Genomic DNA, 16,522 nt, shown 5'->3' on the forward strand with positions numbered 1-16,522 from the left:
AAGGGATCCAACACTAAGGACTAGTGATCCAACACTAAGGATAAGGGATCCAACACTAAGGACTAGTGCTCCAACACTAAGGACTAGTTATCCAACACTAAGGATAAGGGATCCAACACTAAGGACTAGTGATCCAACACTAAGGATAAGGGATCCAACACTAAGGATAAGGGATCCAACACTAAGGACTGGTGCTCCAACACTAAGGACTAGTGATCCAACACTAAGGATAAGAGATCCAACACTAAGGATAAGGGATCCAACACTAAGGACTAGTGATCCAACACTAAGGATAAGGGATCCAAGACTAAGGACTAGTGCTCCAACACTAATGACTAGTGCTCCAACACTAATGACTAGTGATCCAACACTAAGGATAAGGGATCAAACACTAAGGACTAGTGCTCCAACACTAAGGACTAGTGATCCAACACTAAGGATAAGGGATCCAACACTAAGGACTGGTGCTCCAACACTAAGGACTAGTGCTCCAACACTAAGGACTAGTGATCCAACACTAAGGATAAGGGATCCAACACTAAGGACTGGTGCTCCAACACTAAGGACTAGTGCTCCAACACTAAGGATAAGGGATCCAAGACTAAGGACTAGTGCTCCAACACTAATGACTAGTGCTCCAACACTAATGACTAGTGATCCAACACTTAGGATAAGGGATCAAACACTAAGGACTAGTGCTCCAACACTAAGGACTAGTGATCCAACACTAAGGATAAGGGATTCAACACTAAGGACTAGTGCTCCAACACTAAGGATAAGGGATCAAACACTAAGGACTAGTGCTCCAACACTAAGGACTAGTGATCCAACACTAAGGATAAGGGATTCAACACTAAGGACTGGTGCTCCAACACTAAGGATAAGGGATCCAACACTAAGGACTAGTGATCCAACACTAAGCATAAGGGATCCAACACTAAGGACTAGTGATCCAACACTAAGGATAAGGGATCCAACACTAAGGATAAGGGATCCAACACTAAGGACTGGTGCTCCCACACTAAGGACTAGTGATCCAACACTAAGGATAAGGGATCCAACACTAAGGACTAGTGCTCCAACACTAAGGACTAGTTATCCAACACTAAGGATAAGGGATCCAACACTAAGGACTAGTGATCCAACACTAAGGATAAGGGATCCAACACTAAGGATAAGGGATCCAAGACTAAGGACTAGTGCTCCAACACTAATGACTAGTGATCCAACACTAAGGATAAGGGATCAAACACTAAGGACTAGTGCTCCAACACTAAGGACTAGTAATCCAACACTAAGGATAAGGGATTCAACACTAAGGACTAGTGCTCCAACACTAAGGACTAGTGATCCAACACTAAGGATAAGGGATCCAACACTAAGGACTAGTGCTCCAACACTAAGGACTAGTAATCCAACACTAAGGATAAGGGATTCAACACTAAGGACTGGTGCTCCCACACTAAGGACTAGTGATCCAACACTAAGGATAAGGGATCCAACACTAAGGATAAGGGATCCAACACTAAGGACTGGTGCTCCAACACTAAGGACTAGTGATCCAACACTAAGGATAAGGGATCCAACACTAAGGATAAGGGATCCAACACTAAGGACTGGTGCTCCAACACTAAGGACTAGTGATCCAACACTAAGGATAAGGGATCCAACACTAAGGATAAGGGATCCAACACTAAGGACTGGTGCTCCAACACTAAGGACTAGTGATCCAACACTAAAGATAAGGGATCCAACACTAAGGACTAGTGATCCAACACTAAGGAAAAGGGATCCAACACTAAGGATAAGGGATCCAACACTAAGGACTGGTGCTCCAACACTAAGGACTAGTGATCCAACACTAAAGATAAGGGATCCAACACTAAGGACTAGTGATCCAACACTAAGGATAAGGGATCCAACACTAAGGATAAGGGATCCAACACTAAGGACTAGTGCTCCAAAACTAAGGACTAGTGATCCAACACTAAGGACTAGAGATTAAACAGTAAGGACTAGTGATTCAACAGTAAGGACTAGTGATCCAACACTACGAACTTGTCATCCAACACTAAGGACTAGTGATCCAACACTAAGGATAAGGGATCCAACACTAAGGACTAGTGCTCCAACACTAAGGACTAGTGATCCAACACTAAGGACAAGGGATCCAACACTAAGGACTAGTGATCCAACACTAAGGACTAGTGATCTAACACTAAGGACAAGGGATCTAACACTAAGTACTAGTGATCCAACACTAAGGACTAGTGATCCAACAATAAGGTCTAGTGATCCAACACTAAGGACTACTGATCCAACACTAAGTACTAGTGATCCGACACTAAGGATAAGGGATCCAACACTAAGGACTAGTGCTCCAACACTAAGGACTAGTGATCCAACACTAAGGACAAGGGATCCAACACTAAGGACTAGTGATCCAACACTAAGGACAAGGGATCTAACACTAAGTACTAGTGATCCAACACTAAGGACTAGTGATCCAACACTAAGGACTAGTGATTCAACACTAAGGACTAGTGATTTAACACTAAGGATAAGGGATCCAACACTAAGTACTAGTGATCCGACACTAAGGACTAGTGATCCAACACTAAGTACTAGTGATCCGACACTAAGGACTAGTGATCCAACACTAAGGACTAGTGATTCAACACTAAGGACTAGTGATCCAACACTAAGGACTAGTGAATCAACAGTAAGGACTAGTCATCCAACACTAAGGACTAGTGATTCAACAGTAAGGACTAGTGATCCAAAAATAAGGACTAGTGATCCAACACTAAGTTCTAGTGATCCAACACTAAGGACTAGAGATTAAACAGTAAGGACTAGTGATTCAACACTAAGGACTAGTGATCCAACACTAAGGACTAGTGAATCAACAGTAAGGACTAGTCATCCAACACTAAGGACTAGTGATTCAACAGTAAGGACTAGTGATCCAAAAATAAGGACTAGTGATCCAACACTAAGTTCTAGTGATCCAACACTAAGGACTAGAGATTAAACAGTAAGGACTAGTGATTCAACAGTAAGGACTAGTGATCCAACACTACGAACTTGTCATCCAACACTAAGGACTAGTGATCCAACACTAAGAACTTGTGATCCAACACTAAGGACTAGTGATCCAACACTAAGGACTAGTGATCCAATAGACTTGGCTTCCAGGTAGTAAAGTAGTATTCAGCTCTATTGGTACTTATAGTGCATAGATGCATAGTAGTGTCAGACTGGCCCACTAGAGTACCAGAGGATCCTCCTGTTGGCCCAGGCTTTAACCTCATAGATACAGATCCCCATAGATACAGCAGAAGACAACCCACATTTTAGGCTGGTGGGATCTATTTCCTGGAGGATAATGAATGGTGGGCCCCCAGAATAGTTTTCTCTGGTGGGCCCATGGAACCCCAGTCCCACACAGGGAGATACTTCTCATTTCTGTACATGTTTTCCCTCCTATGATGATTAGTAGATGAGTTCTTCTTGGAATTAATGTATAGCTGTGATTATGATGCATCAGTCCAGTAACCTCAAACTATGACTTGATAACGAAAGTATTGGCATAAGATATAACAAACTTACGCACCCAACCAGTGAGTCAGTAAGTCATCATCATAAAATGATCTATAAAACCTTTGAATTTTAAGTGATCTCTGGTGGCGCACACAATACCCCTGTGTCCCACCACAAGGTAATCAATGAGCGCAGCAATGGATACAATCACACTTATTCCATAGCATATGGAGGCCAATGGAGCACTTGACAAAACACAATTGATGTGACAGATATCTGTCACACGGGTGATGGATGTTTGCAACACTGTATCGCTGAACTGTAGATGATGGAAGGTCCATCTCTGCACCCAGCCTATAGAAAACCCTGTATACAATCTTACTGTCCTATGGCTACAGGATATCCCATTGTTACGGCTAACAAAGCAATGGACATTTCATGTAGATACAATTGTGTAGGTTTACATCAAGAGCTTCAACATCTGCAAAAAGTTTGTATGTTTTCTCCGTGTTTGCGTGGGTTTCCTCCGGGTCCTCCGGTTTCCTCCCACACTCCAAAACATACTGTTAGGTTGATTAGATTGTGAGCCCCATTGGGGACAGGGACTGATTTGGCAGCGCTGCGTAATCTGTGTGCGCTATATTAATAAAATAATTATTATTAGTATTATTAAGAGCTACATGTGGATTCTCAAAGACATTTCAGGGCTGGTATGGGGTTTCCTTCCATATTTTTTGTGGAGTAATTGAAATGGTTCTATTGTAAGATAGGGGAGTTAGATTATAAGCTCATAATATTATATTATTATTATATATTATTATTTAGTATATTTTCTATAGAACCATCATATTCCGCAGCGCTTTACAGATCATAAGATACATATACAAACAAAAGTAAAGGGAACCTGCCACCAGGTTTTACCCTACTAAACTATCAGCCCTCTCAGGTTGGGGATGAAATGTCCTTTCTAGAATTCCCTCTTTTATGTGAAATCTCACTCACTATAATAATTCTCACCCTAAGTCAGGCAAATGTGACTCTTCTCATCCCATTTTCACTTGAGATGAGTCAAGTTTAGCGGTTGCAGGAAGAGTGTCAATTCAGAAGCCTCTATTTTCTGTTCTATAGCACTTAGAAACATGCTGCTGGTGTCATTTTAAAGATAAGGCTAATGGCTTTGAGAGCTCCAGAATTCAGAATGCAAAATATATAGTGGGAAATGTAAGCGGCAGGTAAAGACCCAGTTCCCACCTATTTTTAACTAAATGTATGTCCAGTTATGTAGCTCAGAGAGCCATAAGCTGATGATGCTTGTTTCTAGGTGCTAAAGAACAGAAGATACCAACTTCTAAAATGCCCCCCCCCCCGCCCCCCCCCCCCACACATTAAACTTGATTCATCTCATGTGAAAATGGGATGAGAAGAGTCATATTTGCCTGACTTTGGGGAAGATTTTTTTTTATAGGTAAGCAGGTCAAATTACACATAGTGCTTGTACAATGGTCTAACCTGTATTCATAATATGTTGTTATAACATAAGCAATAGGAAGCAAAGACAGACACATTCATACAGGGCATCACTAACATTTCGGCTTTTTTCTTTTAATATTAGACAATGGGCCACATTTATCACTTGGTTTTTCTGTTGTTTTTGCGCCTTTTCGTTTAGGCGCACTGTTTTTGCGCCCGTTTTGCGATTAAACGTCAAATTAGCCGCGCAGCTAAAATAACCACCTTTCCCTCATCTATCGTTCATTTCCAGATGTTTTGCTGCGCCTAATGATATTCATCACGTGCGACTTTTGCATTTAGGCGCAAAAACGGGCGCAAAAACACTCCAGCCCGAAGGTGGCGTTATCTGAGAAGAAAGCACTGAGCCCCTTTGCAGAAGAGCTCATTTCTAGCAGCAAAGCTCAGCCAGACACTAGAACATATAATAGATACATTAGATACACTGCAGACACTAGAACATATAATAGATACATTAGATACTCTGCAGACACTAGTACATATAATAGATACATTAGATACACTGCAGACACTAGAACAGATAATAGATACATTAGATACACTGCAGACACTAGAACAGATAATAGATACATGAGATACTCTGCAGACACTAGTACATATAATAGATACATTGGATACATTACAGACAGGAGCTGCAGACTATTTACAGTTCATCACCTTCTATTTACAAAACATTCTGCAAAACGCTGAGCTCACAGCAAGAGCAAGAGAAGTTTGCACAAGTTTGCAGAATGTTGCAGATACAACATACAAGTGTCCCCCATGTAATTCTGCACAGTATCTCCAGTGTATCTGAGGGGGATACTGTGCAGAATTACAGGGGTGCAGCAGGAGACCAGCACTGGGGGATCCCCTCCAGGAGAAGCCTCTGCTGAGGAGGTCACTGGGTGCTGGGTGTCACACACCTGGGTGCTGCTGTGAGTGTTATCTTCATTCTGGGCTGTGGGAGAAGCAGAGAGGAGCTTGTAGCAGGATCACATGTAAGTGCCCGAATCTAACATTGCGCCTAAACTGCGCCTAAACTGTGTTAAAGTAAAGTGATTAATAAGAGGCAGAAAATTACCTTATCACAGATGGTTGTAGCTTGTGATAATTCTGGCAAAACAGTGCGCCTGAATTTAGGCGCAACTACTACACTTAGGCGCACAAAAGTGATAAATGTGGCCCAATATATTCCAAGCAGTAACTTAAAGAGAACCTGTCACCAGGGACCTCGTTTTCTCTAAAGACAGGTTACAGAAACCCATTACAGCTGCAGTGCACATCTGCCATTCTGCCTTTTCTAAGCATTTGCATTACAATATAATTGTGTGTTATAACTTACCTTGCACCCTTGAATCCTCTGTGTAGTTCCAGGGGTTGGGCATTGGTTTGAATGCATTTCACAAAACAACATGTGACTTGTCTGTGCTGAAGGCTCCTCAGCTCTTGGCCCCCACCTTTGTGATCCTGTACAGCTCCTCCCTCCTGCTCCTTCACAGAGGTCACAGCCTAGTGAGCTGTTATCAGTGGGAGAGGGAGGAGCTGTAAAGGAGAACAAAGGTGGGGGCTGAGAGAGAAGGAGTGAACAGCACAGACAGGTCACACATTCTTGAAATGCATCCAAACCAAAGCCCAACTCCTGGCACTACACAGAGGATACTGTCAGAGTGCAAGGTAAGTTATAACACACAATGTTATTGCAATGCAAATGCTTAAAAAAGCAGAAAGGCAGATGTGCAATGCAGGTGTAATGGGCTCCTGCAACCTGTCTGTAGTGAAAATTAGGCCCCTGGTGACAGGTTCCCTTTAAAGGAACCTTCAAAATCAGTCATGATAAACCAGGGACACCTACTCACAGATCCAGGCATCGTGTAGTTACCCATGGCCTCCTTCTATCTAAAATCAACTTTTACAATAATACTTGGGAGCCGTAAGAGCTCTGAGGGTCATCAATAGAGACCCTCTGTGGTGCAGCTTCACAAACTGTTACACTGTGAAGGACCACCTATTGTGCAAAATTACAGCTAAAGGAGGGAGAAGTGCAGAGGGAGGAGGGAGACAGTGCAACAGTGTCATGTGAAGTCAGGGCATGAAGGGGCTCTGGTTATGTCCTCCAGAGCCCTTCTGTCTCATTAGCATACGTGTAAAAGATGATTTTAGAAGAAAGGAGGCAATGGATGGAACAAATAAAAGTAGATTCCCACAAATCTATGAGTAATGTCCCTGGTTTATCATGATGGATCATGATGGTAGATTTCATTTAAAATTCATCCTCTCTGCTCTGAGTGAATTCTGTGATATTCAAACAGAAGCTTGTTACATCAAAATTTTTAAGGTCACCACGTGAGTTCACTGCAAAGGGGCCTACTGAAACCTGGAGCCGACCCTCCATATATTAGTCATAAGATACCTACAACACTTGCTCCGAGGTCAAACCTGCTGACCTATGCCCCTACCTAGTACCAGTGGTTGGGCTTCTCACCCACAAATATGGGGTCAGTGAATGTATTGCTGCATAAGGGTGCACATTAACCATTTAGGAAAGTTGGGTGACTGCCCTTATGAGCAATAGGGAAAGTTTTATAAGGTCAATGTTAGGAAATACTTTTTAAGGAGGTCATGACTGAAGATTAATAGCATTAGAGCAACACCACAATTATTACTCAAGGCTCGGATCCTAAAAGTACATGAAGCCTAAGAGAGATCCGCGAGAGTTCAGACTGGAACCATCAATCAGAATGTGTAAAAGGATTGTGAAGCAGAGACATCCATCTTATCCCGCGCCTTATGTATATTCAGCAGCCGGACACCCAGGTCACAAATATCCAAATCCCTGCATTCAACAAAAAGGAGCGATGCTCTGCAGGTAGCAGATGTTTCTTAATAAAGCTCTATGTACAGTCATCCAGGCTCATGGATATGAAAACCACATATCATATACCCAGAGGTGACGACCTCCTGACCTGCTGGGATAGGAAATATCCACTGACCTCATTATACCCCAAGCATCACACAGGACATTAAATGGCCGAAAGAGGAAGAGGAAAGACAAGGAGCATGGATGGCCATAAGAGTGATTGTTATAAATTATTATTATAAATATTTCTAGATAGATAGAAATGAGATAGATAGATAGAAGATAGATAAATATGAGATAGATAGATAGATAGATAGATAGATAGATATGAGATAGATAGATAGATAGATAGGAGATAGATAGATAGATGGATAGATAACAAATGATGAAAAAGCAGCACAAAAATAGGTGAAAAAAAAACGGTGGATTAAAACCACCGTTTTTTTCACCTATTCTTGTGCTGCTTTTTCATCATTTGTTATTTGGAGGGTCCTTCTCCTAGCCCGGACCCATTACGGCTTTGCACACAACCAGTTTTTTGCTATTTTTCTGGGATAACTGCTGTGCTGCTTGGACTTTCCTTTTTTCTAGATAGATAGATAGTTTACAGTCTATGAGGATGAGGGGGTGACACAAGAGCTTACAGTCTATGAGGATGAGGGGATGACACAAGAGCTTACAGTCTATGAGGATGAGGGGATGACACAAGAGCTTGCAGTCTATGAGGATGAGGAGGTGACACACAAGCTTACAGTCTATGAGGTTGAGGGGGTGATACACAAGAGCTTACAGTCTATGAGGATGAGGAGGTGACACACAAGCTTACAGTCTATGAGGATGAGGGGGTGACACAAGAGCTTACAGTCTATGAGGATGAGGAGGTGACACAAGAGCTTACAGTCTATGAGGATGAGGGGGTGACACAAGAGCTTACAGTCTATGAGGATGGGGGTGACACAAGAGCTTACAGTCTATGAGGTTGAGGGGGTACTAGGTTGGGTGCATAGGTCAGCAGGTTTGACCTCGGAGCAAGTGTTGTAGGTATCTTATGACTAATATATGGAGGGTCGGCTCCAGGTTTCAGTAGGCCCCTTTGCAGTGAACTCACGTGGTGACCTTAAAAATTCTGAAATGATGATGACCTCTTGATAAATCCAGGTGGGCAGCTGTGCTGTGATGGGCCACCAGAGCACTTCTACACCGGATCTGGTCTGGCATAGAATAGTACCATGGCCTATGTGTGGGCAGTGGGCAGCTGCGGACAGGAATGCCCCATGCCACCCCACTCATTGCTTCTATTCATGCATGACATTTTCACATAGCTCCATCAAGACAGAAAATGTCAGGAATTATTTCCCCATCAGTAACCATGAGATGTTTAGATAGATAGATAGATAGATAGATAGATAGATATGAGATAGATAGATAGATAGATAGATAGATAGATAGATAGATAGATAGGAGATAGATAGATAGATAGATAGATATGAGAGAGATAGATAGATAGATAGATAGATAGATAGATAGATAGATATGACATAGGTAGATAGATAGATAGATAGATAGATAGATAGATAGATAGATATGAGATAGATAGGTAGATAGATAGATATGAGATAGATAGATAGATAAATAGATAGGAGATAGATAGATAGATAGATAGATAGATAGATAGATAGGAGATAGATAGATAGATAGGAGATAGATAGATAGATAGATAGATAGATAGATAGATAGATAGATAGATAGATATGAGATAGATAGATAGATAGATAGATAGATAGATAGATATGAGATAGATAGATAGATAGATAGATAGATAGATAGATAGATAGATGAGAGATAATTATTGACATGGTGAATTAAGTAATTATATTAATTATATAATTTATTATCACATTGTCTTATTATCATCTATATATCCCTCTCACATCTATCTAATATCTATCCATTCAGCAATTATCTATCCAATACAAACCTATAAAATATATTCCATATTTCTTTCTAATGATACGTCTATCCATCCATCCATAGTAGGGGGTAGTTCATATGAGTCTAGTAAAAACAGACACAAAATTAAGAATAATGCCAGTGCAGAAGTCATCCATGGCTGGAGGAGGTTATGGAGATGACATTAGTGACCATCCAGTCATTAAAGAAGTGCCCTGAGCCCCAGTGTTGTGGCCACACGAGTCATTGCTTCTTACTCCTAAAACTGTCAGGGAATCAATCAGTTTGGCTCCTATTCTGTTCAGCCTCAGGGTGGGGGGTGGGGGGTAATTTACCAAATAGATCTATTAAGGAGGAGTCTGTAAACCCCAATTATTATTATTGTGATTATTAGAACAAATCCTAACAACAATAGAAATGGTAACAATGTATCAGAGTCTAAAGAATTACGTGAACAGCTGGAACGCTGTGTATATACAGTATGTACATACTTATAGATATAGGTGTTAATTTAGAAATACCGACTTACTGACAGACAGATAGGACATAGAGATAGATTTTGTGTGTATATATATATATATATATATATATATATATATATATATGTTTGTATACATATATAGAGAGAGATTCTGTGTGCATAAAATAATTGATACATTGTAGAGTATTATTAGCATTTGTTGCATTTGTTGTATGTTCACTGTACTTAATATTTTTATTTTTGCTTGTTTACAGCTGTATCACTAACACTTTTATCTATTCCTCAGGCTGTACATCATTTACTATAATATAACCTATATGATATTTATATGCTGTGCGAGCCTTGAAAAGACTGTGCACAAATAGTCTTTGTAATATATATTTATTACTTCTATATAATTCTACATGGCTTTTAGCAAGAATTGTATCTAGACACCTAGAAAAAGACAAAAAGAAAGAAAATCTATATACAGTATTACACACAAAAGCGAGTATCCCTTTAATAATACTACAGGTTATCACTAATATATATAGAGAGGTACAATATAGATTGATAGCAAATAGAGTAATTAAACATTATATATATATATATATATATATATATATATATATATATATATGCATTATAGTTATATATGGAGACTAAATATATATATATATATATATATATATATATTACATACACATATAGATAGGAATATATATATATATTTATTAGATAGATAAAGATAAGATATATTGTACACTATATACTTTACATACAAATATATAATAGATATAAGAAAAAGAAGTACACTATATATTGCATGCTAAATAAAAAGAATATACAGATTTATATTTCAATACATTTTAATCAATACACGATTAAAAAAGAATACAGATAGAGAATACAAATAGACAGAATGTACATATATATTAATGCATAAAGAAACACAATCACTCCAACAAAAACAACTAAAATATAAATTACTACATACTACAATAACGTCACTAGCAAAAAAAAGTATCAAAACATTAACCAATAATACAAAATATAATTATATAATAACTAATAAAATGAAACACATAAACAAAGTTTACAAAGAAACAAATTAATATTTTTTTTCTTTCCATACTATGCTCCCATCTTACTACCACACAGGAATATTGATAAGAGTCTGCATACCCCAAGTGTAGGTGTTACCCCAAAACTGTGAACCCCTAATGTAGAGAAGACAGGGAGTCCTGCACTGTGTATATCCAGAGCACAGCAGAGCCTCCTGCATAGACAAAGCGATGAGATGAGTCACAACAAGCTGGAGTTAATCATTACCCTGCAGAGCGGCAGATGAAGAGTTAAAAATCGATACTGATTTGCTGAATTTTCACAAATGCAGCTGCCTAATTTATCAGTGACTAATTACATCCAATCAGCAGCAGAGCCCTGCAAATAACAAGAAGCAGAATATGGAATATACAAGGTTCTCGTTTATCGATATCGATAGATTGTATTTACTGGATATAAACTGTTTTATTTATATAATTTTTGCAACAAAAAAACGAATAAAATAATTTATAAATCTGTAACATAATATAATGCAAAATAAAAATATGGCAATAACTAATAAGCAACAATTCTTCAGTGTCCAAATAAAGCGACATAGAACCTCGTGTAATATACAGGTAATGTCACCATTACAAGCCTTAGTACAGACCCGGGTATGGTGCGGTTTTTATTAATTTAATTTTGTATAATTTTTGTATGAATTGTACAATTCTCAGTTTTACCATCCTCATTGTAGATGGATCACGGCAGAAACATCTCAGTTTTTCAGTTTAATTTTGTTCATAGGAAATTCTGTAATTTATGGACCCTAAATTACAAAAACATAAATGCGACATTTATATAGTGCACCAAATATACAGATAAATATATCATTATAATTGAAGCATTTTCTGGGATGTGAAACTATCAGCAGCCGAAAAAAAAATCGAAATAAAAACTTTCAGTCAAATCCATTTCACTTTCATATGTAGATTGGAGAGAGAAGCAGTTTCCCTTTCTATAGAGACAATTGCATCTAAAAGAGCTGTAAAAGCATCTGATTACCCTCCCTGCTCCTCCTTCTATGCATAGGGGTAGTATCAATCTAACTATCAATCAATCTATCTCATATCTATTTATCTCTGTTTCATATCTATCTAGAGTATTTATTCTTAACATATATATCTATTTATAAATTCCATATATATATATATATATATATATATATATATATATATATATTAGATCAATAGCTAGGTAGATTGTTAGATAGATGTGAGATAGTTATCGTGTCATCGTGGGGAATAAAATAATAATATTATTTATATTATTTATTATCACACGGTCTTTCTATCATTATATATCCAATTACTATTGATCTAACTCACATCTATCTAATATCTATCCTTCCTCCCTTCCTGCTATTATCTATGCAGTGCAAACATATAAATTATCTTCCATATTTCTTTCTAATGATATGTCTATCTATCTCTCCATAGTAGGTAGTAGTTCATTTGAGTCTAGTAAAATTAATGCCAGTGTTGAAGTCATCCATGACTGGAAGAGGTTAAGGGGATGAAATTATGGATGCACATGGATAGATAGATAGATAGATAGATAGATAGATAGATAGATAGATAGATAGATAGATAGATAGATATGAGATAGGTAGATAGATAGATAGATAGATAGATAGATAGATATGAGATAGATAGATAGATAGATATGAGATAGATAGATAGATATGAGATACATGGATAGATATGAGATAGATAGATAGATAGATAGATAGATAGATAGATAGATAGATAGATAGATAGATATGAGATAGATAGATAGATATTGGATAAATATAGATATATTGGATAAATATGTATAGATATATAGATATGAGAGAATAGATAGATTAGATAAATAGGTAATTGATACATATGCATAGATACATAGATAATACATAGATAATTGGTAAAGATAGATAGATAGATAGATAGATAGATAGATAGATAGATAGATAGATAGATAGATAGATAGAACTGGATAAATAGTTCATGTATAGCTTTGGATAGATACAATTAAGTAGATAACTGGTAAATATGGATAGATAGAAAATAGATAGATATGAGATAGATAGATAGATAGATAGATAGTCAGAGAGGTACTCCTAACATCATTCTGTGACATCATCCCCTGTCCTTCTCTTTTGTCAGCTGTAACTATGTCCTGTCTTTAGTCACAAGAACATTTCACGCTTAACTTAAGCTGAACAAAAGACACCTCACTCCGGATTGTTCCTTCTGTCCTGACTGCAGTTACCAAAATATAATAAACCATTGACTGGAAGGAAAATAGGTGGGATTCGTAACACAGCCTGTAAAGGGTTAAAACAAGTCACACTGTAGCCAAATAGGAGATTAGGCGATAGCTGAATAAATAGGTATGAGATGATAGATAGATAGATAGATAGATAGATAGATAGATAGATAGATAGATATGAGATAGATAGATATGAGATAGATAGATAGATAGATAGATATGAGAAAGATAGATATTTGCATGTTTTTTGTTTTCTTAGTTCTCCCATCTGTTAGAATAGATAATATTTAGCAGGTTAATCCACCTTGCAGTTAAACCCATTATTCTCCTTTCTTTGTGAGTTTACTGCATGCAGAGGATACATACTATCTAGAACATTTGAGAGACTTCCAGGAATATCAGGCAAACTCTGCAATCACCCCAATAGTTTATTTGCACCTAAAATTCTCCAATAATAAGACGCATAGTAAATCTGAAAGAAATCTAAAAATAGAAAATATAACAGTACACCAATGGGATTTTATGTAATTTTTAAATGTGATCTATGTGTCTAATGTAAGAGAAAAATTTCCCTTGGGACAAATAAAGTATTATTATAATTATTTTATTATAAAACACCCCACAAAGGAGTAGAATACCCCAAACGTGGTCTAGTATTAAAAGTAATGACAAAGGAAATAAACCTGCATGTGGAAACTGAGGTATATGCGGTTGTGTAGATACTATGTCCTTCTACAGGGAAATAAAAGTTTCAACTTTCCAAATGTGGCTGTTGTGACAAGTCTTGTACTTGCAGAGTTTGGTGGTAAAGCTGCAGAGGGGTAACTGTGCCAAACCCCAAGGGCTGTGAAGAGGAGACACAAAAAAGCCTCAAATGTGTAGATGGAACGTGATGAATACAGATCTTGTTCTTACCTACAGGTGCAGCAGGTGATCTCACAGGGTCCTACACAACCTGACAGTAGACCATGGATGACCCCACCATATACAGCAGAGAGAGACAGAGGAGAGGACACAGCCTGGAGCAGGACATAGACAGACAGAAACAAAGGGAATCCTGTAATCTGTCCCAGAATAGCTACAACTATATAATCATATCATCCCACTATGATATATATATAAGAAATATTTTTCTATATAGTATCACAATTAAGGGAAAAGTTTTTTCAATCTCTAAAATGTAATGAAAATCTGGAAATCTTTCAAATTGCATTAATAATGCAACAATACATACACCACGTACAGTGTTTCTTTCTTTCCTTCCTTCCTTCCTTCCTTCCTGTTGCATGCAGAAATGCAAATCAACCTTTACAGATATAAAATAGATACTAGATAAATAGATATGGTAGGACAGATACATTAGATGAATAGATAGATGGTAGTTTTTTTCATGTATCAATCTCATATTCTCTCGCAAATATTTTACCTACCATTCATCTATATATTTACTGTCTACCTTTTATTTAGATATCTATTTTTCTATTCGTCTGTCTTTCCATCTATCTGTCATCTGTCTTTAAAATCTATCTATTATCTATCTATTTCAAATGTATCTATGTATCTGTCTATCTACCTCTCCTTCATCTATTTCATATATATCATCTATATATCTATATATTTTGTATTTATTTTTATATTATCTATCTATCTATCGTGAAAATGTTCTTGTGACTAAAGACAGGACATAGTTACAACTGACAAAAGAGAAGGACAGGGAATGATGTCACAGAATGATGTTAGCAGTACCTCTCTGACTATTTATCTATCTATCTATCTATCTATCTATCTCATATCTATCTATCTATCTATCTATCTATCTATCTATCTATCTATCTATCTATCTCATATCTATCTATTTTCCATCTATCCATATTTACCAGTTATCTACTTAATTGTATCTATCCATATCTATACATGAATTATTTATCCACTATCCACTATCTATTTCATATCTACTGTATCTGTTTATTTATCTATTTCATATCTATCTATCTATCTATCTATTATTTATCTATCCATCCTATTTGCAGTCAAATATATGCTCCATATATACAGAAGCTTCTGTGCAAATCTACAATTATATTCATCTTTTTCCTTATGCCTGAGGCCTTGCACAGCCATATCCCTATACACAGGGAAGTAGTCTTTATCCCTATATCCATATACACAGGGCAGCAGTCTATCCCTCTATCCCTATATACAGGGCAGCAGCCCATCCCTATATCCCTATACAAAGGGAAGCAGTATATTCCTCTATCACTATACACAGGGCAGCAGACTATCCCTCTATCCTTATACACAGGGCAGCAGTCTTTCCCTATATCCCTAAACACAGGGCAACAGCCTATCCCTATATACAGGGCAACAGCCTATCCCTATATACAGGGCAACAGTCTATCCCTCTGTCCCTATACACAGGACAACAGTTTAATTGCCTTTAAATAAAACATAATTGGATACTATGAACTATGCAATGCAACCTGTGTCCTTCTGCTAGTGACCAAGGTGAGGACTTACCAGAAGCAGGTAGGTGACATACAGTATAGTACATGTGTGTTGCAGCAGCAGCAGCCTGGAGACAGATGTAACCCACCGCCTATGATTGTCAGCAACGCTATAGATTAGCAGGGGTCTGCACTGCACACATTCTGCTGCTGCTGCTGATCAATAGCTTCTACTCACAGGACAGATGGTTTTGAGGGGGACAGAGAAATAACATAGTTTAAGCCTAAAACTACTTTACCTCCTGTATCTACTTTAAGCAGAAAGTTTACTGCTAAACCCTCATTCTCCTCTTAATACAAAATGAATCTAAAAAAACCCCCAAAAAACAGTTACAAATT

General features: G+C 37.8%; 1 protein-coding gene and 1 long non-coding RNA gene across 3 annotated transcripts in view; one reads left to right on the plus strand and one right to left on the minus strand.

The window, feature by feature from the left end:
* The window catches only part of ST8SIA3 (ST8 alpha-N-acetyl-neuraminide alpha-2,8-sialyltransferase 3), a 186,649-nt gene that overhangs the window by 41,528 nt on the left and 128,599 nt on the right, over window positions 1-16,522 (plus strand). The window lies entirely within an intron of this gene.
* The window catches only part of LOC140064682 (uncharacterized), a 14,216-nt gene continuing 8,977 nt past the window's right edge, over window positions 11,284-16,522 (minus strand). Inside the window, exons 1-3 of one of the 2 annotated variants that reach the window (XR_011847797.1) lie at window positions 14,595-14,697; window positions 12,110-12,195; window positions 11,284-11,765 (exon numbers count right to left, since the gene is read on the minus strand). This is a non-coding gene — a long non-coding RNA (uncharacterized lncRNA). Of the gene's footprint in view, window positions 11,766-12,109; window positions 12,196-14,594; window positions 14,698-16,522 lie in introns of those variants that run through there. The other variant, XR_011847799.1, reaches the window with a different exon arrangement.

The sequence above is a fragment of the Engystomops pustulosus genome, chromosome 1, assembly GCF_040894005.1.
Source record: "Engystomops pustulosus chromosome 1, aEngPut4.maternal, whole genome shotgun sequence".
Classification (NCBI taxonomy): domain Eukaryota; kingdom Metazoa; phylum Chordata; class Amphibia; order Anura; family Leptodactylidae; genus Engystomops; species Engystomops pustulosus.